This window comes from Mesoplodon densirostris, chromosome 3 (genome assembly GCF_025265405.1).
Source record: "Mesoplodon densirostris isolate mMesDen1 chromosome 3, mMesDen1 primary haplotype, whole genome shotgun sequence".
In the NCBI taxonomy this organism is placed as follows: Eukaryota; Metazoa; Chordata; class Mammalia; order Artiodactyla; family Ziphiidae; genus Mesoplodon; species Mesoplodon densirostris.
The window spans coordinates 1595821-1618854 of NC_082663.1; positions in this window are offsets into that span (position 1 = coordinate 1595821).

Consider the following 23034-nt stretch of genomic DNA (forward strand, 5'->3'; position numbering starts at 1 on the left):
AACAGGAAAAGAAAATATAAGCCAATGATTCTGTAACCAGAGAGACTTTCTGTTAGCTACCTATTCTTTGTTATCAACATGCAAATATCACAAAGAATACTATCTCTGAGTCCTTTCTGAGAGATCTACTAGAAAACCAATAACAGGCAACAAGAACCCCAGAGAGGCTCAAGTCCTCTGACTCAGCTTGTTGTTTGGGTTTGACTGGGCTAGCTCTTCAGCCCACTGCTCTGCATTGCAGGTGCCAGAAATTTCCTGACTACAAGCAGGTTGCTGCTTTTGCTAAGAGAGCACCCAAGACCCCATTTGTGTTTCCATTCACAATAAAGGGCTGTATTGCCTTTATTGATTAGATGAGCAGATTCAGAAGGGAGTCAAGGCCAAGAGGAAACCTTCAAGATGGCAGAAGAGTAAGACGTGGAGATCACCTTCCTCCCCACAAATACAGCAGAAATACATCTACATGTGGAACAGCTCCTACAGAACACCTACTGAACGCTGGCAGAAGACCTCAGATGTCCCAAAAGGACCTTGGTGCTCTGGCAGGGGATCAGGCCTGTGCCTCTGAGGTGGGAGAGCTGAGTTGGTCCACCGGAGACCTCCCGGCTCCACATAATATCAAATGGCGAGAGCTCTCCCAGAGATCTCCATGTCAACACTAAGACCCAGCTCCACTCAACAACCAACAAGCTGTAGTGCAGGACACCCTATGCCAAACAACTAGTAAGACAGGAACACAACCCCACCTATTAGCAGAGAGGCTGCCTAAAATCATAATAAGGTCACAGACACCCCAAAACACACCACTGGATGCAGCCCTGCCCACGAAAAAGACAAGATCCAGCCTCATCCACAAGAACACAGGCACTAGTCCCCTCCACCAGGAAGCCTACACAACCCACGGAACCAACCTTACACACTGGGGACAGACACCAAAAAAACGGGAACTATGAACCTGCAGCCTGTGAAAAGGAGAACCAAACAAAGTAAGTTAAGCAAAATGAGAAGACAGAGAAACACACAGCAGATAAGCAAAATGAGAAGACAGAGATACACACAGCAGATGAAGGAGCAAGGTAAAAACCCACCAGACCAAACAAATGAAGAGGAAATAGACAGTCTACCTGAAAAAGAATTCAGAGTAATGATGGTAAAGATGATCCAAAATCTTGGGAATAGAATGGAGAGAAAACAAGAAACATTTCACAAGGACCTAGAAGAACTAAAGAGCAAACAAACAATGATGAACAACACAATAAATGAAATGAAAAATTCTCTAGAAAGAATCAGTAGCAGAATAACTGAGGTAGAAGAATGGATAAGTGACCTGGAAGATAAAATAGTGGAAATAACTACCACAGAGCAGAATAAAGAAAAAAGAATAACAGAATTGAGGACAGTCTCAGAAACCTCTGGGACAACATTAAATGCAACAACATTCAAATTATAGGGGTCCCAGAAGAAGAAGAGAAAAAGGAAAGGACTGAGAAAATATTTGAAGAGATTATGTTGAAAATTCCCCTAATATGGGAAAGGAAATAGTCTGTCAAGTCCAGGAAGCACAGAGAGTCCCATACAGGATAAATCCAAGGAGAAACATGCCAAGACACATATTAATCAAATTACCAAAATTAAATATAAAGAAAAAATATTAAAAGCAGCAAGGGAAAAACACAATAACATACAAAGGAATCCCCATAAGGTTAACAGCTGATCTTTCAGCAGAAACTCTGCAAGCCAGAAGGGAGTGGAAAGGCATATTTAAGGTGAGGAAAGGGAAAAACCTACAACCAAGATTACTATATTCAGCAAGGATCTCATTCAGATTCAATGGAGAAATTAAAACCTTTACAGACAAGCAAAAACTAAAAGAATTCAGCACCACCAAACCAGCTTTACAACAAATGCTAAAGGAATCTCTCTAGGCAAGAAACACAAGAGAAGGAAAAGACCTACAATAACAAATCCAAAACAATTAATAAAATGGTAATAGGAACATACATATTGATAACGACCTTAAAGGTAAATGGATTAAATGCTCCAAGCAAAAGACATAGGCTGGCTGAATGGATACAAAAATAAGACCTGGATATATGCTGTCTACAAGAGACCCACTTCAGACCTAGGGACACATACAGACTGAAAGTGAGGGGATGGAGAAAGATAATCCATGCAAATGGAAATCAAAAGAAAGTTGGAGCAGCAGTTCTCATATCAGACAAAATAGACTTTAAAATAAAGACTATTAGAAGAGACAAAGAAGGACACTACAGAATGATCAAGGGATCGATCCAAGAAGAAGATATAACAATTGTAAATATTTATGCACCCAACATAGTAGCACCTCAGTACATAAGGCAAATGCTAACAGACATAAAAGGAGAAATCGACAGTAACACAATCATAGTAGGTGACTTTAACACCCCACTTTCACCAATGGACAGATCACCCAAAATGAAAATAAATAAGGAAACACAAGCTTTAAATGATACATTAAACAAGATGGACTTAATTGATATTTATAGGGCATTCCATCCCCAAACAACAGAATACACTTTCTTCTCAAGTGCTCATGGAACATTCTCCAGGAGAGATCATATCTTGGGTCACAAATCAAGCCTTGGTAAATTCAAGAAAATTGAAATTGTATCATGTATGTTTTCTGACCACAGCACTATGAGACTAGAAATCAATTACAGGAAAAAATCTCTAAAAAATACAAACACATGGAGGCTAAAGAATACACCACTTAATAACCAAGAGATCACTGAAGAAATCAAAGAGGAAATCAAAAAATACCTAGAAACAAATGACAATGAAAACACGATGACCCAAAACCTATGGGATGCAGCCAAAGCAGTTCTAAGAGGGAAGTTTATAGCTACAATCCTACCTCAAGAAACAAGAAACATCTCAAGTAAGCAACCTAACCTTACACCTAAAGCAATTAGAGAAAGAACAAAAAAACCCCAAAGTTAGCAGAAGGAAATAAAGATCAGATCAGTAATAAATGAAAAAGAAATGAAGGAAACAATAGCAAATATCAATAAAACTAAAAGGTGGTTCTTTGAGAAGATAAACAAAATTGATATACCATTAGCTAGACTCATGAAGAAGAAAGGGAGAACACTCAAATCAATAGAATGAGAAAGGAAAAAGGAGAAGCAACAACTGACATTGCAGAAATACAAAGAATCATGAGAGATTACTACAAGCAAGTATATGCCAAAAAATGGACAAACTGGAAAAAATGGACAAATTCTTAGAAAAGCACAACCTCCCAAGACTGAACCAGGAATAAAGAGAAAATATATACAGACCAAACACAAGCACTGAAATTGAGACTGTGATAAAAAATCTTCCAACAAACAAAAGCCCAGGACCAGATGGCTTCACAGGTGAATCTGTCAAACATTTAGAGAAGAGCTAACACCTATCCTTCTCAAACTCTTCCAAAATATAGCAGAGGGAGGAACACTCCCAAACTCATTCTCTGAGGCCAACACCACCCTGATACTGAAACCAGAAAAAGATGTCACAAAGAAAGAAAACTACAGACCAAAATCACTGATGAACATAGATGCAAAACTCCTGAACAAAATACTAGCAAACAGAATCCAACAGCACATTAAAAGGATCATACACCATGATCAAGTGGGGTTTATCCCAGGAATGCAAGGATTTTTCAATATACACAAATCAATCAATGTGATACACCATATTAACAAATTGAAGGAGAAAAACCATAGGATCATCTCAATAGATGCAGAAAAAGCTTTTGACAAAATTCAACACCTATTTATGATAAAAAACACTTCAGAAAGTAGGCATAGAGGGGACTTGCCTCAACATAATAAAGGCCATATATGACAAACCCACAGCCAACATTGTTCTCAATGGTGAAAAAGTGAAAGCATTTCCACAAAGATCAGGAATAAGACAAGGTTTTCCACTCTCACCACTATTATTCAATGTAGTTTTGGAAGTTTTAGCCACAGCAGTCAGAGAAGAAAAAAAAATAAAGGAACCCAAATTGGAAAAGAAGAAGTAAAATGGTCACTGTTTGCAGATGACATGATACTATATGTAGAGGAGCCTAAAGATGCTACCAGAAAACTATTAGAGCTAATCACCGAATTTGGTAAAGTAGCAGGATACAAAATTAATGCACAGAAATCTCTTGCATTCCTATACACTAATGATGAAAAATCTGAAAGAGAAATTAAGGAAACCCTCACATTTACCACTGCAACAAACAGAATAAAATACCTAGGTATAAATCTACCTAAGGAGACAAAAGACCTGGATGCAGAAAATTATAAGACACTGATGAAAAAAATTAAAGATGATATAAACAGATGGGGAGATGTACCATGTTCTTGGATCGGAAGAATCAACATCGTGAAAATGACTATACTACCCAAAGCAATCTACAGATTCAGTGCAATCCTTATCAAACTACCAATGGCATTTTTCACAGAACGAGAACAAAACATTTCACAATTTGTATGGAAACAAAAGAGACCCCGAATAGCCAAAGCAATCTTGAGAACGAAAAACAGAGCTGGAGGAATCAGGCTCCCAGACTTCAGGCAATACCACAAAGCTACAGTAATCAAGACAGTATGGTACTGGCACAAAAACAGAAAAATAGATCAATGGAACAGGATAGAAAACCCAGAGAAAAACCCACACACATATCATCACCTTATTTTTTATAAAGGAGGCAAGAATATACAATGGAGAACAGACAGCCTCTTCAGTAAGTGGTGCCGGGAAAACTGGACAGCTACATGTAAAAGACTGAAATTAGAACACTCCCTAATACCATACAGAAAAATACACTCAAAATGGATTAAAGACCTACATGTAAAGCCAGACACTATAAAACTCTTAGAGGAAAACATAGCCAGAACACTCTATGACATAAATCAGAGCAAGATCCTTTTCGACCCACCTCCTAGAGAAATGGAAATAAAACCAAAACTAAACAATTGGGACCTAATCAAACTTAAAAGCTTTTGCACAGCAAAGGAAACCATAAACAAGAGGAAAAGACAACCCTCAGAATGGGAGAAAATATTTGCAAATGAAGCAACTGACAAAGGATTAATCTCCAAAATTTACAAGCAGCTCATGCAGCTCAATATCAAAAAAAGAAACAACCCAATCCAAAAATGGGCAGAAGACCTAAATAGACATTTCTCCAAAGAAGATATACAGATTGCCAACAAACACATGAAAGAATGCTCAACATTATTAATCATTAGAGAAATGCAAATCAAAACTACAATGAGGTATCACCTCACAGCAGCCAGAATAGCCATCTTCAAAAAATATACAAACAGGGCTTCCCTGGTGGCGCAGTGGTTGAGAGTCCGCCTGCCGATGCATGTGACAGGGGTTCGTGCCCCGGTCCGGGAGGATCCCACATGCCGTGGAGCGGCTGGGCCCGTGAGCCATGGCCGCTGAGCCTGTGCGTCCGGAGCCTGTGCTCCACAATGGGAGAGGCCACAATAGTGAGAGGTCCGCATACAGAAAAAAAAAAAAAAAAAAAAAAAAAAATATATATATATATATATATATACAAACAATAAATGCTGGAGAGGGTGTAGAGAAAAGGGATCCCTCTTGCACTGTTGGTGGGAATGTAAATTGATACAGCCACTATGGAGAACAGTATGGAGGTTCCTTAGAAAACTAAAAATAGAACTACCATATGACCCAGCAATCCCACTCCTGGGCATATACCCTGAGAAAACCATAATTCAAAAAGAGTCATGTACCACAATACTCATTGCAGCTCTATTTACAACAGCCAGAATATGGAAGCAAACTAAGTGTCCATCAACAGATGAATGGATAAAGAAGATGTGGCACATATATATAATGGAATATTACTCAGCCATAAAATGAAACGTAATTGAGCTATTTGTAGTGAGGTGGATGGACCTAGAGTCTGTCATACAGAGTGAAGTGAGTCAGAAAGAGAAAAACAAATACCATATGCTAACACATATATATGGAATTAAAAGAAAAATGGTTCTGAAGAACCTAGTGGCAGGACAGGAGTAAAGACCCAGACATAGAGAATAGAGTTAAGGACACGGGGAGGGGGAAGGGTAAGCTGGGACGAAGTGAGAGAGTGGCATGGACACATATACACTACCAAATGTAACACAGATAGCTCGTGAGAAGCAGGCACATAGCACAGGGAGATATGCTTTGTGCTTTGTGACCACCTAGAGGGGTGGGATAGAGAGGGTGGGAGGGAGATGCAAGAGGGAGGAAATATGTGGATATATGTATATGTATATCTGATTCACTTTGTTATAAAGCAGAAACTAGCACACCATTGTAAAGCAATTATACTCCAATAAAGATGTTAAAAATATAAACAAAAAAATGAGAGATACTTTCTGTTAGGTACCCATTCTTTGTTATCAACATGCAAATCACAAAGAATATTATGTCTCTGATCCCTTTCTGAGAGATCTACTAGAAAACCAATAACAGACAACAAAAACCCCAGAGAGACTGTGACTTAGGACTTTGCCATGGTGTGGCAACCATCAACGTGTAGCAGAGCTCCCAGAAAGCTGATCAGAGCTGAAGGGAGGAAGTGCGCAGACACGTCACAGCTTTCCTCACGGATTCCCCAAGGTGGTGTCACTATTACTGCCAGCCTGAGGCTGGTCGTCTTCAATGTGGGACAAGTAAGTGAGTAATCGTGAGGTATCTAATTACACGATGCCTTCTGTGTCTGACGAGTCTAACACGATGCACCTTCCCATGGTCCTGAGTCTAGCATGGAAATATCAGTATGAAATCCAGAGGTGACTTGTCTTTCTGGTAAACATCGTAACCCTGTTCTCTCTAGAGGCTTGGAAACACCAGCTGTCAGCTGTGAGCTCCTCCAGCCCCAAGAAGAGTGGTCCTGAAGTACCCTTTCCTGCTAAAGGGAACCTGAGCTTCTTGGGGAAATGTCTGATTTCCAGCCTGGAGAAGAAAATGAACTGGAGCCTGGAATATACTGCTCTGGATGATGTGAAGGGACCCATCAATGGCTCCTGGTCATGTCAGAAGGACGCAAGGGCCAATTCAGACTGGCTCCCCTGCCAAAGATGGAGCCATGTGACTTTGAAAAAGATAGCAATTTCAGTTAATGATTGCCTATGAATTATGTCTAAATCCCTGAGTCCTTAGCACTATTCAAAAATGACTTTCAGGGGATGATATGGAATCAACTGATTATCTTGAAAACTCCTGGATAGTGACTAGCTATCCATCCCACATTCCCTACATAAAGTGTTCTGGGGGACCAAGCAATGTGTAAGGAGAAGAATCTTGTCATCAAATTTATTCCAATGAAAAAGTGAAAAAGAAATTGGAGAAAGAATCAGCAGATGAAATAAGACTTAGACGACCTAAGGAATTCAAAAGCAGGGAGGCCTGAGCTACAGCAATAGGGATGTGCACTGGGTGATAGAGTGTCAGGAAATGCAGAAGTGGTTTCTATGACAACCAAGGGGCGGAGACTCCCAGGGGGAGGGAGTGCTGTGTTGGGATAGGGCTTCCTGGGCAGCTGGACCAGGGCTGTTGTTATAGGATGTTTCCCCTGAAAGACTCGTGACACGTTATGTTTATTTTAGAAGGTTTGCTCTATCAGTGTTTTATTTTACAATGAAAAGTTTAAAAATAAATTTGCAAGGCATTAATGTAGTATCATTACATAATTATTTATTTCCCAATATTATAAAAAAAAATTTCAACGGTTAAGAGAAAATGAGTTCTGTGTTGAGAAGACACAGTCACTGATCTGCCATGACACTCAGTGGCCAGCGCAGAATGAGCCAGTGGTAACCCTGGAGAGATGTGTGGACGGCCACATGCAGAGGGTACCATGCAGCAAACCCAGGGATGTTTAGAGCTCACATGTGGAAGACTGCACTTTCTCAGCTGCTTGATATTTTGTGCTTTAAATGAGGCGCCATGACTAAATTCCTAGGGATTTAATGTTTTGAAAGGGTCGTTTTTGTTTCTTTGTTTATTACCTTTCCCTATTTTGCTATCGGGTGTTCAATCTGTTCCTTCCTGATTCCCAGGGCTTTTCGTGTGCAAGATATATTAACCCTTGTCTCTGATAGGAATTTAAAAACCCTTTTCTTGATTTGTCATTTGAGTTTGTTTATGATGTTTGTTTGTGTGTTTTGTTCCCTTTGGCCATGCAGAAGTTTATTTTTTGAAGGGGTTGGTAGCAGAGATGTTCTGGGTGGTTGGGTATAGGCCAGGGAAGCTCTCCAAGTGTCCACCGTCAAGGATCTCTTTGTTGTCCCTTTAAAATTGTGCATAGTATCCCCTGGTGCAGAGAAGCATGATGCCACCTGGGCTCCTAGAGTTCCTCAGAGCCCTGGGCATCTGAAACCACACACATGGGCTTCCAAGTTTCATCTTGCTCTCTCTTTCTGCGACGTGTCACTTCTCAACCCCTCTGAGACGCCCTGCAAGCTCCTGTCTCTTGCCCTAATGACTATCACACGCCCAGGACTGGACCTCTCCTTCTGGACCTTTCTGAGTTCCCCATGCATACCTCCATTCACCCCAGTCCTTCCCAGGACAACTTGTCTGCGGCTCCTCTGCCTTGAAAGCCTTGAAACCCTTTATGAGCATCTCAGGTTATGCAAGCTCTGTCTCTCTCCAAAGCCACTGAAGTGTAGTTTGGGGGATTTCTTTCTAATTTCATGCTCCTTGTTGGTGCTGTTTCTCAAAGGAGAAGGAGAAACATTCACAGCACAGTTCCCACCACGTTCCCATCAGAACAGACCTCAAAGTCTTCATAGGTAATATTTTCTTATTACTTAGCTGCAAGTATTTTTCCAATTTTCATTGTAATTTTGTTTTCAACATTGGCTACTTAGAAGTACATTTTTTAATTTAAAAATTGTGGAGATAATATTCTAATTATCTTTTGGTTTTAATATCTGGTTGGATGTTAGACAACATACCCCCTGTGATTTCAGTCCTTTGAAATGTGTTGAGACTTGTTCATGGCCCAGAATTATATCAGTTGACGAAATCAGTCAAATCTACACCTGAAAAGAATGCCTATCGTGTCGTGTTCACCGTGTTCCACGTTTCTAGCAATTAAATGCTTTAACCATATTTTAAAACACTTCTACATAGTGAATTCTTGTTGGCTCTATCCATCACTAAGAGGAGGGTGTTAGGTGTTAAAATCTTCCACTCTGCTTGTGGATTCATGCATTTCTCCATATAGTTTTGCCAGATTTTGCATCATAAATTTTGAGATCATGTTATGTGATACATATTAATTACTGTTGGTATATTTACCTGATGAATTGAAACTTTGATCACTAGAAGTGACCATCTTTATATGCACAAATGCTTGTGAACATAGAATTCTGATATTATTATAGTTATTATGACTTTTAAAAAAAGAACAGCCTCTTTTGTTATTTATGAGGAATGTTATCACCAAACTTCCAATTCCTTTTTTAACTCTGACGTAGTATTTTATTTGTTTGCTTTTTTTAGCCTTTAGCAAGATCCGCTGATCCATTTACCTTTGCTGCAATTCCCCATTATTCTTGTTTAAATCTATTATTGTATAATGTACTGGTCTGTTCCACGTCCTCTTTTTTTTTATAGTGACATTTTAGTGAATATAGTGAATATAGTGACATTTTATCATTTTACCTTCTCCACTTTTTTCCTAATCTTTCATTATATTTTAAATTTTCTATTCTTCTGTTCTAAAAATTACATCTGCAATATATAATATAACAAAGCCTAAAGTTAATCAACACTTTTATTTTTCTCCCAGATTCTATAAAGAGCTTAGATATTTTATTTCCTTTTACCTTTCTCACAACTAATACATAATTGTTGTTGAGTATTTAATTTTACATACTTTTAAACCCTGAAGACATTATTATTATTTTACATAGTCTATAGTCATTTAGATTTTCCACAGATTTAATACTTTATTTACTCTTTATTCCTTCTTGAATCTCAGCATTCTAATCTGGAATTATTTTCAGTTTTCCTGAGATGGATCCTTTAGAATGATCCTTAGTGGGTAATTTTCCCACTGTCTTTTCTTTCCCGTTGCGGAGCACAGGCTCCAGACGCGTAGGCTCAGCGGCCATGGCTCATGGTCCCAGCCGCTCCGCGGCATGTGGGATCTTCCCAGACCGGGGCACGAACCCGTGTCCCCTGCATCGGCAGGTGGACTCTCAACCACTGTGCCACCAAGGAAGCCCTGTCTTTTCTTTTTTATTTTCTCTCTCATCCCTGAAACTTTACTCTGGGTACAGCATTCAAGGTAGGAGGTAAGTTTCTCTTGGCATATTTTACGACACTCTTCCATTGCGGCATTGGGAACTGTGACTCCTTTGAAGGTATTCTGTGCTTTCACACCCTCCTTGGGCTGATTTTAGAATTTGCTGCTTGGTTCAGGAAACAGTGAGTTTCTTTATACTTATTTTGTTTGGGATTCACTAGGCTTCTTGAGTCTACTGATTACACTGATTTTCATCAGTTCTAGAAAGCCCTTGGTCATTTACCACTTTTGAAAATTGTTTTCCCCGACCTGCTCTTCTTCTTCTGGGATTCTGATTAAATGCATGTAGATTTCCTCTTTCGCCTTTTCTGTGTCCATCCTTTGGAAACTCCATGTTGTGTTCTGGTTGACTTTTCTTAATTTAGCTACCCTTCACTAATTCTCTTTCTGGTTTTATATAATTAGCTGGGAAGATCTTTATTAGATATGTAATTTAGGTTCATTTGTCATTTCTAGAAGCTCTATTTTGGATATAACCTGCTTAGTCATTTTTATAATCCCTTTTTGTCACTCATAGTGGAAATTCCTTTTCTATTTTAATTTTTCCAAACATATTCTTTCAAACTTCTAGACCAAATAACTTCACTGTCTAAAGCCTTCCTTTCACACCTTTCTGTCTTCAGCTCTCTTGTTGGCTTTTTTGTATGTATGTGTTTTTCACAGATCCTTGTTTCCCTGGGTGACCAGTTTCCTTTGAAGGATGGAGCCTCACCTTCCCACAGTCCAGGGGGGCCTCTGCAGTGGGTCTCCTTCTGAGGGGTGGTGTGGGACCCCTGGCTTCACCTACCCCTGCATCTGCAGCTGGGGCTCTGTCAGGGGGGAGCCCAGTGCAGAGAAGGAGCCAAGCGCAGGACGTGCCCTCTGGCTAGACTGGTCTTAGCCAGCTTGTGCTCCAGGTGTCTGACGGGGTTTTGCATCTGACTTTTCTAGGTTTCTTGAGCCTCATCTCATCCATACCATGTCATCTGCTGGTCCCTCGGCCCAGGGAGAGGCTGCCTCCGGTGGTAGCTTCCTTCCTCCCTCCCTCCCTCCCTCCCTCCCTCCCTCGGACTCCAGAGCCCCCTCTCTGCTGGTGTCCACTCAACCTGTGGAGGCGCTACAGGCTGAAAGCCCTCACCAGGGTTGTGGTCCAAAGATCCCTGGACACAGTCAGGCTCATGTCCCCCACACAGCAGCATCCATCCACAATCCACCAGCAGACCAGCTCTCTGGCCATGCCTCATGCTTGTTGAGTTTATCAAATGAGTCAGCCCCTGTCTGCATTCCTCCCTGACGCTGAGACCTAGAGCGTGCATCAGACTCCAGGGATGCTTGTTAGGGGCCAAGGGGACAGGTGGGGAGTGAGCCCCCCACTAGGGGTGGGGACGGCGCTGTGGCCCCACCGGGAATCTCTGAACATCCTCCTCACAGTCCTGCAGTCTCTCTCCAGACCCTGGCTTCCCTCCTACCTCCCTGTTGCCCAGCCCTGCAATCCTTCATCTGCTCTGGTGCATTTGTGTTAAAGTCTCCCCAACCCCCCAGAAGATCTGTCCTGAGATCCCCATGGAATTTCCTAACAATCATTTCCTGATGCCCCAGGTGAAACTGTTAATTCCAATGTTGTTACAGGTTCGCGGGCTTACCTGCCCTGCTCACAACCAGCGCCCCTGGATGCCCCCTCCTACATTTGGGCCAAGCTCATTGCCAGGGTCCTTGGCCACCTGAGGCTCAGGCCTGGCTAAGAGGTCCCAGCGCCAGTGGACAGTGTGAGGGGCTCTCACGGAGGCCAGCGGGAGACGGGGACCCACCGTCCAACTGGGAACCTGGAACAACTCGTGTTTAACACCCTGGTCTCTATTCAGCAAAAATATTCTCCCATAATTGTAACTTAAAATGAATAATAATAATGGTAGTATAGAAGTGCAGGAAGTGAAATTTTTCTTGAACATTCTATATTTAATCATGTCAGTAATACATAAATAAATAAAATACTGTGGTACATGAAAAGAAAAATAATGGATTAATACTTTTTAATTACATTAATACATTTTTTGGAAAAGGGAAAATACACCTGCATATTGGTCTGCCATTATAATGAATAATATAATTGTTGTGATTAGCCTTAACTTCTGCAATTTTTAATGATGTTATCAGAATTGATCTTTTCAGCATATTAACTTTTAATATATGTAGCCAGATGTGTCACCATCTTCACCCTTAGTTGATCAAAGAATATTTTTCTTAATTTTAATTTTGAAAAGTTTCTTTCATATGAAGCCACATACACAAAATAGTTAAGAAGTCTTAAACATGAGGACAAGTTTGTCAGACTTTTATTTAAAAAACATTTTTAATGCATTCTAGAAATCTCAATCTACCCATGATTTTGGTTTATGAAATTGACTCTAGCAGTTTACAAATATCTCTACAGCAGAGTCATTTCTACCAAAATAACTTCATCTGAAAAGTCACCATAAGGGCCTCTGAAATTGGGTAATTGTAAGAAGGTTTTTTGTTTGTTTATTTGTTTGTTTGTTTGTTTCTGGCATGAAGCAGATTGAATGAAAGCCAAATGGCAGGATTGGATCAGGTGCCTGAGAGCCAGTGACAGAATTGCAGAGATTCAAGTTCTCTGTCTTGTCTTTAGGCTTCCTGTGCTGTCATTGTCACTCTGAGTTCCATGATTAAACATGCACACACAAAACCCCAGTGGGGTCTGGACCAGAGCTGCCTAAGCAGAGCTGAAGGCCCCGAACCCCCAAACTGAGCCTTGGAGTGATGCCAGGCGAGGCATCCATGGTGCCAACACCATGACTGGATTTCTCAGAATTCAACTCCACAGAGAACGTATAGTTTATCGCAGCATAAATAATACAAACAAGCTCATTTGAAGCTCACAGACCCAATGGTAACCAAAGCAACTCTTTAGAACTTAGACTCACCAAAGACGTTTTTCAGGGAAGATCCTTTTATTACTGATACTGTTTAGATTTGTGCATGGAAAAAATGGAAATCCATGACTCTGGGTTGTTTTATGGTTCTTTTCAAGTTCTCTACAGATAAGTCACCTTATTTCCTGCCCCCAAGGTGAACCACCACACCCCCCAACCTACCCTTGGCGGGGCTTCTAAAGTTCAGGTAAACTAAGGATTATTGTGTGCTTACTGGGTGCAGGCATGCCACCAGGATGCCTGATGCCACACCTGAAATACTCTCCACACAACCTCTGTGATGTAATCATCGCATAGGAAAGAGGATGAGGTGAGCGGAAGACAGTCACCTGCCCGGGGCACACACATGGCCGCCCATTCTTACGGAAGGACCCGAGTCACTGCAGCCCAAACGCACATATGCCATCTGCATTCTGGGGCCAAAATCAGGAGCACAAAATGCCCCTTCCTGACTCATTTTCAGACTGGGTTCTGCAAAGAGCCTTTCAGAAGGACATGTGTGGAAACACACTGATAATGTCATGTTCTAATAATTTAGAGAAATTCTGAGTTAAAAGCATATCAGAGAAACTAAGTCCTGTGCTCTTCCTGGTGAAGAGGAAACTGGTGAATCAGAGAAAGTTAAGTCTGTATAGTTGGGGCCAGTTGTATTTCCCCAGGAGCTAGGAAGGAGGTGTTTGGGGAACGGGGCACATTTCCAAGGTCGTGGCCTTAAGGGACAGTCTCTGAGACTCCTCAGTACAAAACCTGGACTCAAAGTCATAGTGGATAAAGAAAGTTCATTTCACATGCAAGAATAGGGTGCTTTCAAAAGACAATTCAAATGTGATATAAAGTAATTCTGAAGTAACTCATTGACGGCAACTTGGAAAACAGAAAAAAAACAAAAAAAAAAATGGAAAGAAAAAATAACTCAAAATATCACCAGTAAGCTGTGAATGCAGATGTGCCGACCTTACTACTTGGTGTTTTCCATCAAACTGTGTGGTTCCCGCGTGCCTGGGTCAAACCAACCTGCAACGGCTTGTAGGCAATTAGGGGTCAGAAAATCAGTAGAAGGCAGTCGGGGGCACTACTCACACCCAGAGATTCTAGAATATTGGAAGTAGTCACGTGGATATCAAATGAACAACAAATGCTCATTCTACATTTTTTAGTTGAAATAAAATAAATACATCAGGGCTGTTTCATGTAGATGCTGTTTACACGTTGAGGGTCTCCAGGGTTAAAAACAGCAAGAACTGGAACACAAACAGAAGCCACCATAAAGCTGGTGGTGACCTCTGCCCAAGTCATTTTAGATGTCCCTTTTGTACCTCTACCAGGCCGGGTGGGTGATGCGGGCGGGGCTTGGAGGGTGGATGAGGTGGGAGTCTCTGCCCAGAGGCAGGTCCCTCATAGCCCAGGTAAGAAGCAAATTTGCCAGCCAAGATTTCCCTGTCCTGCAATGTGAAGGCCATAGACAGCACCTTCCTGCTGTGCCGGGAGCCTGCTGACCACTGCAGGTGGTCCTGTAACCTTGGTGTTTTCAACATGAGGGCACGGAGCTCGTGTGTCCTTAGCATCCTAGCCTAAAACCCAGTAGAAATGAAAGATGTAGTGACAGATCAGTATGAGGTGTTTTCTCTATTGGTTCATGATTTAAATATACCCAGTTAACCCTAGTGTAAACTGTGCAAGTGCTCTCAGAAGCCAAACATAATTTGAAAGCAAGGCAAAAACATGGACTTGCAAGTAATTCAAGGAACAGTTAGCTGAGGTGGTTTTCTCTCTTTTTGGCTTAGTATTTGCACACTGCTGTCCTTTTCTTGATCATTGATCAGCAGAGAGTGTGTAACTAGAACTTTAATGAACGTGCCGTGCACATGACAGTGAGGGACACACGTACAGCACAAACGGGACGACAGGAAAGCCGGGGTCTGCATCCTGGAAGCGCGATATGTGAGTGCCCTGGGCTTGAGGTGCTTGCACTGCCCTGATGTAACCTTTAGCCCCCATCACCGTGCAGAGGAGAGCCAGGTCCTGGTTTTGTCTAAAGCAGGTGAACAAAGAGCCTGCAGTGGACTTATTTCAGATTAACAACCATGAAAAGTGGTCCTGATCATTCCCAGAGGCTAAGTGTCCTCCTGCCATCGGGCCTCAACACACAGAGCTCCAGGCCTCTCTCCAGGTCCTGGCCCTCATCCCATCCTCATTCAGTGCTGGTTTGCAGCCCACTGCCAGGGCTGGGCTGGGACGTGGAAGGTGGACCCCTCAGTGAGGGTCGATCGTCAGGTTCCCAGGGAGTGCGCCTCAGGGAGCTGCTTGGAGCTGGGGGATGCCAGGCTAAAGCAGGGTCCATGACCCAGCCCCAAAGCCATGCCCTGTCATTTACCCGGTCCTTCGTGAGTACCTGGAAGGGGAGAAAGGACCCCCGGTGTGTGCCACTGAGGGTTGTCCCAGCCAACTCTGCCACCGACTCGGAATAACTTAAGAAAAGGGAAAAGCACTTGGGCTGGGTCTAAGCTCACCCTCAGGATCCACCTGAGACTGGAGAGACACCTAGAGGCTCAGACAAGGTGAAGCCACAGGGCTCCTCAAATTAGGGCACGTCTGCTTGTCAGGCCCCCAGTACCCTTGGCACTTGGCTCTTGACTCAGAAAGGACCTCGGTGGTTAGTGCCCGAGGGTCCCAGTGGCCAAGCCTCACCTCCCCAAGACAGGGACTCAGGAGCAAACACACCTGGCTGACACCTGTGCCGGCTGCCTCCCCAGGAGGCCACCCCACACCCTCCAGCTCCTGTGATGTGGGTGGAGGTCTGCTTCCCCTTGCCCCGCCTGCACTTCGAATGGGAAGGGGCTTCGGCCTCTCCTACTGCACCCTGAGCAGCTTGCATCTTCTTCATAAAGCCCCTGATGCTTTGTTTATTTACTTTAACGGCGGTAAGATCCAGACTTGCAGCTTCCAGCTGGCATGCAAGAACTTGGAAGTCCTCATGCCCATCCTTACAAGGAGAAGAAAGCTGAACCCACTGAAAATCAGGGAGTCTTCTTAGGTCCCTGAGAGAAGTGAGGTCGTAGGGCAAAGCACTGCCCTCAGATTCGAGCAACGGGCAGGCAGGGCAGCGAATCAGAACGCACTGAAGCAGGAGCCTCCCTGGGTGCAGCGAATCAGAACTCGCTGAAGCAGGAGCCTCCCTGGGAACCAGGACCACAGGGCAGCGGGGCGGTCAGAGTTGCAACTGTGGGGCAGCTGGAGGCCCAGTGCGGATAACTGACTGGAGACGCTCAGGGCTCCGGCACGGGGAGGGCACCCCACTTCTGTGAGGTTTCCCTGCAGGGGTTCCACCTGGTCCTCACAGGGCAGGTCAGACAACAAGCTCCTCCAGCGTCTGGGAGCTGGAAGGGGAGGGACTCATTCTGAAATCGGCCTGCGTGCTCGGTCTCCATCAGAGGGCTGGCCTGGGAGGGGGCGTTTAACCAGAGCCTGACCGGCTGGGATTTATCAGAGCCCAGCTGGCCCGGGGAGGGAAGGGCCACCTCCAACCCCTCCAACTCTCCTGTCCCCGCTAAGGGGAAAACTAAACAAATCACACACAAACTAAAGCACTTTGTGAAGCTGCAGCCGGGGACTCGACCCACTGGAAGGCTGAGACCAATCCCAGGACTAGAACACCCCCAACCACCACCAGGGCAGGAGGGCTCCTGTGCAGAACAGGATGGGGATGAGGGCTGCCAGCACAAACCGTATGCACGACAGCAAGATTCTGCACTTCTTATTGATGGAAAGTTCAAAATATCTGACTTTGTTTTTCAGTGAATAATCTTATTTAGCAATTTTATCCGATGTGTTTAAATGTTCCTGATTTTATGTCTTTCTTACATCGTTCCCTGAATTAGAAAGAGTATAAGTTTCTGCCACCTTTCCAGGGACAATTATGAGCTGATACCATCAAAAACATTATTTATGCTTTACCCATACACTAGGAAAGTCCATGACCATTTCCCATAAATGGCTAAAATAGGTAGGATTTTTTACCTCTTTGCCAGAAGGGAAAACATAATCAAATAGATCTGGTTATTGACAGAAGATTACTTCAGCATTGCTTAAGCTGTGGGGACGTGTGCTCATGTAAGTGGCTTAATGAATTGTCATTTCGGAATCAATTTATGGAGTGGAGGAGTGCTGACCTGGAACAGCCTCCCTCTTTGCCCCCACCTCCCCTGGGGGACCCGCCAGCCATGCCTCTCTCATGGCTGCAGCCGCCTTTGTTTTGTGAGAGGCGTTTATGGATGAAAAATAGCAAACAGAGGTTGACTCTGCACCCCCAGCCTGGACTCCAGCTACAGGAGCTGGTGAGGAGATGGATTAAGGGAGGCTGTTACCTGGACCCCCACGAGTTGGTCCACTTTCTGAAGGGCGGACGCACCCCTGTGGGGCGGTGCTCACATGGCACCTGGGGCTCCAGGACCACAGTCAGGGGACTGAGGACCCTTTTCAGACCAGGACACAGATTCCCTGATTCGGATATGCACTATAGTCTTCAGCTCTGGTGTGTGGATCTCCACTTGGGGAGTTCATTATCTTTGCAGATTTGGGGGCTCCACCCCCAGACCTATAAAATTGGGCAGATTTTCTAGGGTTGGGGCCAAGTATTTTCAGCGATTCTTACCATCGTTAGCATTTAAGAACAACTCCAAGAAGAGCTTCTGTCTCCCAAACCTTCCCTGATATATGTTGGAGATGTCTGAATTTCAGGTAAGCTCACGTTCCAGAGGCAGCTACCCACAGGCTCCCTGCAATGGAGGGGGGGAGGCAAACCACTGGGAATCGTGTTCCCAACTATTAGTAGTCCCTCCTTCTGCTCCAGGACCTTGGAGCCCCAATCTCTGTCTCTGTCTCTCCTGAGCAAGGGTAAAATTTCTTGAATCTACTGAATGTGAAATCTCAACTCCATCCTTACTGATCTTGGATCTGTGGTTTCGTGTGTGTCATTAACAGTAGAATGTTCTTGACCATTATTATTTCAAATATTTATTCTGCTCCATTCTCTCTTTCTTCTCCTTCTGGTATTCCAATTATAGATGTTATGTCATTTGAAAATTTCCCTCAGTTTCTGGATGCTGTGTATCGTGTGTGTGTGGTTTTCTTTTCCCTGTTCTTTCTTCCTTTTGCATTTCAGTTTGGGAAGTTTCTATTTCCCACTCTTCAAGTTCACCAATTCTTTCCTCAACAATGTCAAATGTACTGATGAGCTTTCTTAATTTCTATTACAATATTTTGGATTTCTATCATTTTCTTTTGGGTTTTTCTCAGAATCTCAATCACTCTGCTTACATTACCCATTTGTTTTCCATGCTTTCTACCTTTCCCATTAGAGCTCTTAGGTTACTATGAATAGTTATTTAAATTCCCTGCCTGAAGTGTCCATCATTTGCATTATATCTGAGTCTGGTTCTGATCCTTGATTTGTCTTTTCAGACTACATTTTTTCTCACCTTTTGGAATTCCTTGTAATTTTTGGTTTAAAGCCAGGCATCTTACTACATCTGAGGAAGTAGACTCTAGAGTGGCTCCCGTCAATGTGGCTGGAGTTGGTCTGTATGTAAGGTCGTCTCTAGCCATGGGTACCAGGGAGTTCACGTTCATCTTGTCCTTGCTTTGTCCCTCATGACCTTGAGCTTCCCTGGAGCTCCTCCTTGGAGAACTTCTGCAATTCCTTTGGTGCCGCCGTGGTTGTACTGGGGTCGTGTTGAGGCTGTTAGGGCTTGGAGAGGTAAGTGTCTTCCTGTGGACTGGGGTCCCTGGGTGTGACATTCATGGAGGTTTCCTCTTGGATTGCATCTTCTTCCCCCATTGGTTGAGACCAGAAGACTCGAGGGGGCAGGAGGAAAGGAGCACTGTCCTGCTGGCTTGGGGCAGAGGCTGGGGAAAGGCTTCCCCTTTGTTGTAGAGAACTGGGCATATTTCACATCAGCTGCCCTTCCCCTCCCACTGCTGGAGCAACGAGGACAACTTTCTCAGACCTTCACCTGCAAACAAAGCCAGTGGAAATGTGGGAGTCTGCTAAGCCCCCAGCCCCCAGGAGGTTTTCCCTGTCACATGGCTCATACTCAGCTGCCAGCAGCTAGTCTGATTCACCCTCTAATTGTTCCCACCAGCTTGTGGCTCCAGCAGCTTCTGCCCCAGGTAAGCAGGTCCTGGTGGTATCTCTGTGGACTTCCCTGTCCCTCAAGATTTCAGAACTGCCAACTCAGATCCCTAAAGGATCTAAGAAAAGTCATTGATTTTCAGGCTTTCCAGCCTTTTCTGGTTGTAAGGACAGGGGTGAAAACTTCCATGCTTTTTACATGTCAGAGCTAAATTTAGAAGCCCCTCCGCCCAGCACATTAGCTGTTTTCTGTGGGAGACTTGAGCTATTCCACCATCACAAAAAGCAGAAACTTCTGGTCACTCCACCTAATAAATAGTAATACCAGGATATAGAATAAAATATTTTCCTTAGCCAAGAAAGGAAGAAATGTCATCTGCTATGTATCACCATTCTTAAAACTATCTCTGGTTATTATTTGATTCTGAGATCCCACTGATGAGGATAAGCTGCCCTTGGAGAGGAGGAATCTTAACACAGATCTTGAGTTTGGTACCCATATCCTGTGCCAAAGTGTGTGTGAGGTCCACATAGGCTTCTGGAAGTCCATACCTACAATGCCTGATGGAGCTCTTGCTCCTTCATTACCTGAACCTCTTCATCATTATTCTGGGGGAGGCTAAGCTTGCTGGGTTCACAACCAGGCGAGGAATAGGAGTGTTTATTCATCAGAAATGGAAAGAAGGTTGTCAGACATTGATTTCCTTGGACATGTGCTGACATAGCTAATAAACACAATAACGCCTTGTATTTGCGCATGATTGGAGAATTGAATGAGCTTCTCTACCTGCCTTATGTCACTTGTGTCTTAAAAGCACACAACAAGATTGGACATCCCGAGGCCGAGGTGGCCCTCTGTTTTGCTCACTGACCTGCACCTGGCCTGGCGGGAGGTCCAGCCCAGAGCCAGCGGGTCCCAGTTTGAAATCAACCTGCTCTATGAGCCAGGAAGCAGCTCCACTCTGTGGCCTCCTCCTCTTCCCCCAGGGGCGACACAGGCAGCACGCGGGCCTCCAATGCGTGAGAAGCCCCTCCCAGCCCCTCCCAACAGCTAACAAGAATGAGATGGAGGTTGGAGGGTTGGGAGCATTTCTGGGAAGATGGGAACTCTTGCCCCTCCTACCCGACCTGAGTGGAGCCTCACTGTTCCTTTGAGAACAGGCTGGCTCTGGGGTCTCAGCAGCCTGGAGTGGTGGGCAGGTGTGCTGTCCTATGGAGACCAGGCTCCTTCTTGAACCACCGTCTACCACAGGAGGAGCTGGTGACGAGCCCCTGGGGAGACATATTTGGAGATGGACCCTCCAGCTTCACCGTTGAAGGTGGATGCAGCCAGCCTGACTCCCAGCACTGGCCCCGAGAGAGGAAAATTCTGTGAGACTCACAGTGACCTAGGAAAAGCCTGTCTCGGGGGTGCACTGGCTGGTGGAGAAGCAACCCCATGGGAGAGGTGTCACCCAACATTAGCTGAGCCAAGACAGTGACGGCAGAAGGTGTGGACCACCCCCCGCCCCGCCCGGAGCAACAGCTCAGGGTTGGCACCGCTCCCCTCAGTGCAGGGCCTCCCAAAGATCCTGACCACTCCACTTCCCATCGCCCCCCATGCCTGGATGGGCAGCAAGAGGAGTCCCCGCAGTGGCCTTGACTCTGCCTGTGTCTCATCGGGGCAACCAGAGCAGCTGCCCTGAGCCGTCTCCATGTCACCAGAAGGTGCCCATAGGGAGAGGGTTCTTGGGTTCTAGGGGAAACACCGCTGGATAATTCTAGCTAAGGTGCAGGACTGCCAGAGCCTGAAGAACTTAGGCTTTCACCCACAATCAGTCCTTTGAGTTTCTTTTCAAAATGAGACCTCTTTTCACTCACAGAGATTTGCATTTTTAGCAGATAACTGGTTTCCAGCTGCATGGCTGCTGCAGGCGGCTTCCGGGCAGAAACCCAAGGAGAGAAGTTGGAGTGCCACTGGCAATGTCCTTGGACTCCGTTTCCTACAGACACGTCTGAAAGACAGTCACAGGGTGTCAACAAGTGCCTGTGTATTTAAAGAAAATATGATGATTTTTCTTTAAATATTTAATAAACACATCATGATATACTTGGAAGTAATTGAAGAGACCCAAGGACATGACCAAGATTCCAAGATTTCATATGATATGAATCAATACTCTGAAAATAAACTTTCCTTTTTATAAAAAAGGACAATAAACAATCAACAACAAAACCCGAACCTAAGCTTGCCCTTACATTTTCTGGTGAGCAGTATTTGACATTGATGATCAGGAAAACCTTGAACGCCCAAAGCAACATCCACTGCCAGGTAGGAACTGAGCTGGGGAGATACAGGGAATATAAATAAAGGTAACAGCCAAACACAGGGGCTTTTGTTGAGTCTGCCACTGCGGGGAATCCATCAGGTGCAGCCACGCTAGGAACTCAAGTGACGAGTCCCCAGCCCGGGCTGGCAACTGAATCAAACGTCTCTTCTGTATGTTGGTCCATCTGCCGTTTGCATTTTTTTCCCCAGCCTCCCTCCTCCGCCTCCTGCAGTCTCCGTGGTATCTGCTCAGCCCACCTTCTTATCTCTCTAAGGATGACATTATGAGAATTGAGTTTCTGGGGCCACCAGTGCAGGGAGGGCAGGTAGAGCTCTGGTCTGTGCGGAGGATCCTGCCCCCTCCCTGGGCCCCTGGTGTCTGGCATGAGGGGACCAGAGGCCCTGGGCTGGTCAAAGTCACCACACATTTCCTCTGGCTGGAGAAAACAGAGTTGGGATGCCTGTGCCTTGCTTTCTTCTAGAATTGAAATTATTGCTGACGAGCTCACAGTAAATAAACCTCAGCAACATGTGCAACAAATTAGTAAAATAAATGTGTACTTAAGTATTAATGAAATAAATATTCAGAAATATTTGTTCTATCCTCAAATGTTTAAAAAATAATGAGAGGTTTATTAAAACTTTAAACTATGACTCAGTATAAGTGTTTTCACAATGTTCCTTTCTTCCTAAGTTCAGAAAAGAAGGGATTTGTGTTCTAAAGATGGGTGAGCCAACCGACAGAATGGAAGCTGGAAATGGAGGTCCTGGATAGGGTCGGGGGACAGGCCCAGATCTGCAAGGATCCACTGTCCAACCACAGTTGGGTCCCTGGCTCAGAAAGCCCTCCAGCTATGAGGCAAAGGATTTGGAACAGGGAACGGGGGCCCATAAGATTGCTGGATCAGAATCGAATCCGATCCCAGAGCAACGCGGCAGAAACTGCCCCTGAGGGGCTGCCTCTCTGCACAGCTGGGGACTGCAGAAGACCCTCCCCAGCCCTGTAGAAAGGCCCCGGGAGCTACCTCTGCCAGACCCTGGCGATAGGAAAGCCACAGCCCAGTGCCCGTGGCTGCTGACGACCCAAGCCTGAGGGTCTGCACCCACACGCAGACAGACCACCCCTCAGCCTCACCCGCCTCACCTGAGTCTGAGACAACCCTGGCCCGGATCCTGCTCGGACACAGCTCCTCGCAGAGCCTGGAGAAGCCCCCCGGGTCTCCTGGACCAGTCCCTACAGCCCATGGTCCCAAGGCGGGAGCTCGCTGGCCCCGGGGCCTGACATGGGGTCTTTTCACACTGG